Raw genomic sequence first — 6,076 nt, 5'->3', positions numbered from 1 at the left:
CACTGGAGACCTCTGTTCTGCAAATGTCCCTGACCCAACTGCTCTCCAGATCAATGCATTCTAGAAAATAGGCTTCTGCTTTGGAGACTGAAGGCCGCTTTATCTCATTCTGATCCTGCAAAAATCAGCTCCTTCCATCTAGTACAGTTAGCTCCCATTGCCAGCACCATGTGTGGTCTATTGAAGTGATCTTTGGCTACAGAATTCAGGTTCTATACAGGTTGATTACGTAACGTATTTATTAACACTGCAATCCTGTGTATATTTACTCAGAAGTTAAGTCCTCAGTTGTTTTTCAGTGCGGCTTACTCCCAGTTGAGCATGCACACGACTGCAGTCTAACAAGGTTTTACACAGCTCTCTGGCAGAAACCTTCAAAAGGCTTTCTCTCAGGTCCAAGGAAGTAAGAGCTGTAATGGGGAATGTGGAGGCTGGAAGTGTTTCAAAGGACAGGGCATAGCTAATTCTCTGATGTCGATGAAAGCAAAGGATGTTGATGAAAGCTATGCTAAGTGCCTGCTTCCAATATTCAGAGTTCTGCTGTCAAAAACTGGGATTCCCAAGTATCCCATCGGGAAGCATACAGCAAGTGAATTTCAGCAGGTGAAATTCTGCCCAGCTACAAGAGATGCCTTGTTCACTTTTTCATCTAGCCACCCTAGGCTCCATCCAGCCACTAAACTCACTGATTGATTTGACTAAGACTCTCAAGCCAACCTACCTCGCAGGGTTGTTGTCTGACTGGGACAAAATGCTGCTTTGAGCTCCTGAGAGCAAAGATGGAGAACCTATGGTCCTTATGATGTTGTTGGACCTCCCATCTTCCACCAGCCCCAGTCAGCATGGCCAATGATCAGGGATGAAAGGAGTCATCGTCATCTTAACAACAGTTGAAGGATCACAGTTTAGCCACTTCTGCCTTAGTGAACAGATGATGTTCCAACCTCAATATTGTGGGGTGTTAGCATCCAAAATGCACATGCAAAGTATTAATTGAAATTGGTTCAGTTAAAACCAGAAAAAAAACTAAAAACACAACAGCATTCTAAGTATTTGGGTAAAAAGGTAAAGGTAAAGGTAAAGGACCCCCGACAGTTAAGTCCAGTCACAGATGACTCTGGGGTTGCTGTGCTCATCTCACTTTACTGGCCAAGGGAGCCGGTGTTTGTCCACAGACAGCTTTCCGGGTCATGTGGCCAGCATGACTAAGCAGCTTCTATTTATCTACTTGCACTTTTTGGCATGCTTTCGAACTGCTAGGTTGGCAGGAGCTGGGACAGAGCAACGGGAGCTCGCCCTGCTGACCTTCTGATTGGCAAGCCCAAGAGGCTCAGTGGTTTAGACCACAGTGCCACCCACGTCCCTTTGGGTAGGCTTCTCTAAACACAAATGTATTTAGCAGGCAACAACCTCAGATATGCAGATGACACAACCATGATGGCAGAAAGTGAGGAGGAATTAAAGAACCTTTTAATGAGGGTGAAAGAGGAGAGACCAAAATATGGTCTGAAGCTCAACATCAAAAAAAACTAAGATCATGGCCACTGGTCCCATCACCACCTGGCAAACAGAAGGGGAAGAAATGGAGGCAGTGAGAGATTTTACTTTCTTGGGCTCCATGATCACTGCAGATGGTGACAGCAGTCACGAAATTAAAAGACGCCTGCTTCTTGGGAGGAAAGCAATGACAAACCTAGACAGCATCTTAAAAAGCAGAGACATCACCTTGCCGACAAAGGTCCGTATAGTTAAAGCTATGGTTTTCCCAGTAGTAATGTATGGAAGTGAGAGCTGGACCATAAAGAAGACTGATCACCGAAGAATTGATGCTTTTGAATTATGGTGCTGGAGGAGACTCTTGAGAGTCCCATGGACTGCAAAAAGATCAAACTTATCCATCCTTAAAGAAATCAGCCCTGAGTTCTCACTGGAAGGGCAGATCTTGAAGTTGAGGCTCCAATACTTTGGCCACCTCATGAGAAGAGAAGACTCCCTGGAAAAGACCCTGATGTTGGGAAAGATGGAGGGCACAAGGAGAAGGGGACGACAGAGGATGAGATGGTTGGACAGTGTTCTCGAAGCGACTAACATGAGTTTGGCCAAACTGCGGGAGGCAGTGGAGGATAGGTGTGCCTGGCGTGCTCTGGTCCACGGGGTCACAAAGAGTCGGACACAACTGAACGACTGAACAACAACAACAACAACAAAGGACACAGTGAAGGCACCTGCCTCTTGTCAATAGGCAGGGAGTGGATAATAATCCATTTTCTTTCTCAGCTGTCTGAAAATTTACTCTCTGAAAATTTTCTAACTTTCCATTTTGCACAATGAATAGTTCCACAGAACTTAAAAACTTGCATGTTCCTATCCCAGCAGCAGTTGGCTTCATTTAAAAAAAAAAAAACCCAGTCTATTAGCTTCATGTCCTCTATATTTATATTTCCTTTTGTCACGGAAGAATAAATAGAGAAGTTACCTATTAGAATCCACCCTATGCGAGCCCCAAACTCCCATTTACTTGGCTTAGGGTGGAGGGGATTTTTCCATTGTATTTATTTAAAAGCGACACGGTGTTGCAGCGAAATATTCCAGGCTGGGCCTTTTAAAACATTCCTCTCCCCCAACATGGGTTTTGGGGCCCACCCCAATTGACACTGGAAAACTCTAGATTTGCTTGAAAATGGAAATAATCAAGCCCTCGAAGCTTTGCTTATCACGCCCTGCCTTTCACCCTGCTTTATGTCTTAAGCAGCCTTATCTTTATTCAGGCATGGGATTTTATTGCAGAATTAGTTTGACGTTTGCAGCAGGCAACAGAGAGAGCATTTAACACTTTCCATTCTCAAAAGTGCTTTTCGGCCACAGTTAACTTAAGCCTCGCAGAATTGTTGCCCTGGACGCTGAGAGAAAAGCAGTGTTTAAGGCTCTTCACGGATAACCTCTTTTCCTCCTGGTACAGACAGCTCCATCTGTAGGCGTGTGGCTCATAGTTTTTGCTGAGTTTCATTCCCATCTGGATCACGTGTGTCTTACGGTGAATCTGGCATTTTCGTTGAAGGAAAAGTGTATAAAATGGGGCACAGTTTACTTAGCAGTAAATTCTGAAACACACCCACAGAAAACCCCCAAATGCAGAAATCTGTTATTGCACACATTCCTTCCGAAAAAGCAGCAGTACACAGCAGAATACTGTACCAGCTTACTGAGATAAATATGACTGCAATCCTAGTCTTTAAAACAAAAATAATAATAAAAAATCCTTCCAGTAGCACCTTAGAGACCAACTAAGTTTGTTCTTGGTATGAGCTTTCGTGTGCATGCACACTTCTTCAGATGCACACGAAAGCTCATACCAAGAACAAACTTAGTTGGTCTCTAAGGTGCTACTGGAAGGAATTTTTTTATTTTATTTTGTTTTGACTATGGCAGACCAACACGGCTACCTACCTGTAACTGATCCTATTCCTTGTTACCTTGGAGTAAGCTTCACTGGTCAATGGTGCTTAATTCTGACTGCACAGTTTCAGACTTGAGCTTAGACAAAATATAATCGGCCTGGTAGAACACAAAATGTAGCTTTTAATGAGAAATACAAACCGTCTTGCATTGCCCAGTTAAATTGCTAGAATGAAGTAGTTCCCCGTCAAAGAAAAATAAGTATCCAGCCTCTGCTGAATTATTTTGCTAATTCTCTGACTTGCTGTGTGCGAATCTGCCACAAACAAACTTGAAAACTTTGTTATCCCCTCATTAACTTGCCAGAGGAAGGGAAATCTGTCAATTACCCTAGCAATCCAGCAGATGTCCGCTTCTACTCTGGAAAAAGTCCTGGAACTGTCCTCCCCTATATTCTCCCTCTACTAAAACTACGGGTAAAGAGATTGCTGGGTTGACTTAGCATGCAGCCCAGTCTATAACTCAGCCCATATTTATCCCAAAACCTCATCCACCCACTTTGCATAGAATTTGTCCTAGCATTCTTGGGACTCCAATCAACCACGTCAGTTCCTGATCGCAGATTCACACAACAATGGGGAATTCACTGTGAAAGTTGGAAGAAAGTGCTTGACAGTCCTGCACATGCTGGCCTTCTAAGCCTTTGGTCAATCGGTCATGTTCATCTCTTGCCACAAGCAGCATTTAGAAACTGATATGCAGCTGTGAATTACTGTTTTGTCAACATGTCCTGGAAGCTGAAACTTGCCTGCAGCAGTGTGTCTGCATATGCGATTGGCTGGCCACAGGCAGGCAGCTGCAATACAGGTGGAATTTACCGGTACACACATATAAAAAAATGCTGTGAAAATGCTTTATAAAAAAAATGTTTTGAAAAATACATTGAATTTGGCATAGCTCAATGTCACCACCTAGTGTCTCATTTGTACATTGCACTTTACAACACAAATAAGGAGAAAAGCCCAATAAGCAGATTGCCTGAAAGTGTGCTGAGTCTTTTGCATCTGTTTAACTTTAAAAACAAAAAATGGAAAGGTGAAATGTTCTCCTAGGTCTGATTTGCTAGCCACCCCACAGAGATTTTTTTTTTTCCTGGCTTGGTTCTTGACATCTGAAGTGATGTATTAAACTGGACTTTTCCAGAATATACCTCCTCTTCAGAGTTAACTCTTTGTTTACTCTTGCACTTTGCTTGTGAACAAAACTTTTCCTCACATTAAAATAAAAAAGACACCTCCTGAAGTTTCTTTTGTGATAAAACCGCCAAGATTTTCTGAAAATCTTGGGATTTTTTTGTAGCAAATCTACTATCTGTCAATTATCTATCTATCTATCTATCTATCTATCTATCTATCATCTATCTATCTATCTATCTATCATCTATCTATCTATCTATCTATACTTTGGATTTCTATCCATTGGGTTTTTTTTGTTATATTCTTTTCTTTGAAAAATTAATAAAATATTCTTTTAAATAGTCACTTGTTCCCCTATACATTCCTGCTTCTTCTAATTCCTCAAAACACCCTTCAGTACAACAGATTGTAGGAAGACTTGGTTATTCCCACAGATCCTGGGCTGCTTCTATTCAACTAACTTTTACTCTGTGTAGACCCATTGAAACCAGTGAGCCTAATTTGGTCATGGGTCTCCTCTGAGCAAAGATTAGCTGACTACAACCCACAGCTTCCTTAGACCCAAGGCAAGATGCAATTCCTTCCATCTATCTCCCAATCCAGCCCACGATTTCTGCTTTGGATATGGGTAGATTGTGCTGCTCTCACTGGCAAGCTACCCACATGCATCTGGGCCCATGTTACAGTTGAGAATGGGCAGGTCTCTGGTCATCATGCACAAAGAATGCCTTTGCATTCCTTTCAACATACCTTTCAGCATTTCTGTCATCTGGCTTTTTTGTGGCTGACAGCTACTTTTGATCTGTCCAGAGCTATTTCTTACTTCTGGTGAGGGTGCAGCCTAGAAGTTAAGTGTGAGCTGGAAAGAGATTGCTTCAGATCTTGCAGCAGAGGACTGGACTAGAGGACCTTTTGCTCCAAATAGGTGATCCTATATTAAGCCCATGCAGAGTTTAAGACAACATTCCCCACCCCTTCCCCACCCCGAGGAAAGTGAACACTTTATACCGGTACTTTCCCCACCAAATTTCCTTGGGCCAATTTGTCCGCAATTTGACAGGTTGAATCCATTCTGGATTGCCTGTAAACTGCATAAACTTTGGCTGGTGGTGATGTTGTTTCAATTGTAGTGAATGGGGAACACAATGTGGCTTGCACCTCAAAATGCAGACCACAGTGGAGAGTGCAGTGTGGTTCAGTGTTTTTTTTTTTTTTTTAAGTGTTGTTGTTTAGTTTGTCATGTCCAACTCTTCGTGACCCCATGGACCAGAGCACGCCAGGCACTCCTGTCTTCCACTGCCTCCCGCAGTTTGGTCAAACTCATGTTGGTAGCTTTGAGAACACTGTCCAACCATCTCATCCTCTGTTGTCCCCTTCTCCTTGTGGCCTCCATCTTTCACAACATCAGGGTCTTTTGCAGGGAGTCTTCTCTTCTCATGAGGTGGCCAAAGTACTGGAGCCTCAACTTCAGGATCTGCCCTTCC

Source organism: Lacerta agilis, chromosome 6 (genome assembly GCF_009819535.1).
Source record: "Lacerta agilis isolate rLacAgi1 chromosome 6, rLacAgi1.pri, whole genome shotgun sequence".
NCBI classification, from domain to species: domain Eukaryota; kingdom Metazoa; phylum Chordata; class Lepidosauria; order Squamata; family Lacertidae; genus Lacerta; species Lacerta agilis.
Note: the sequence above shows the minus strand (reverse complement) of the source record.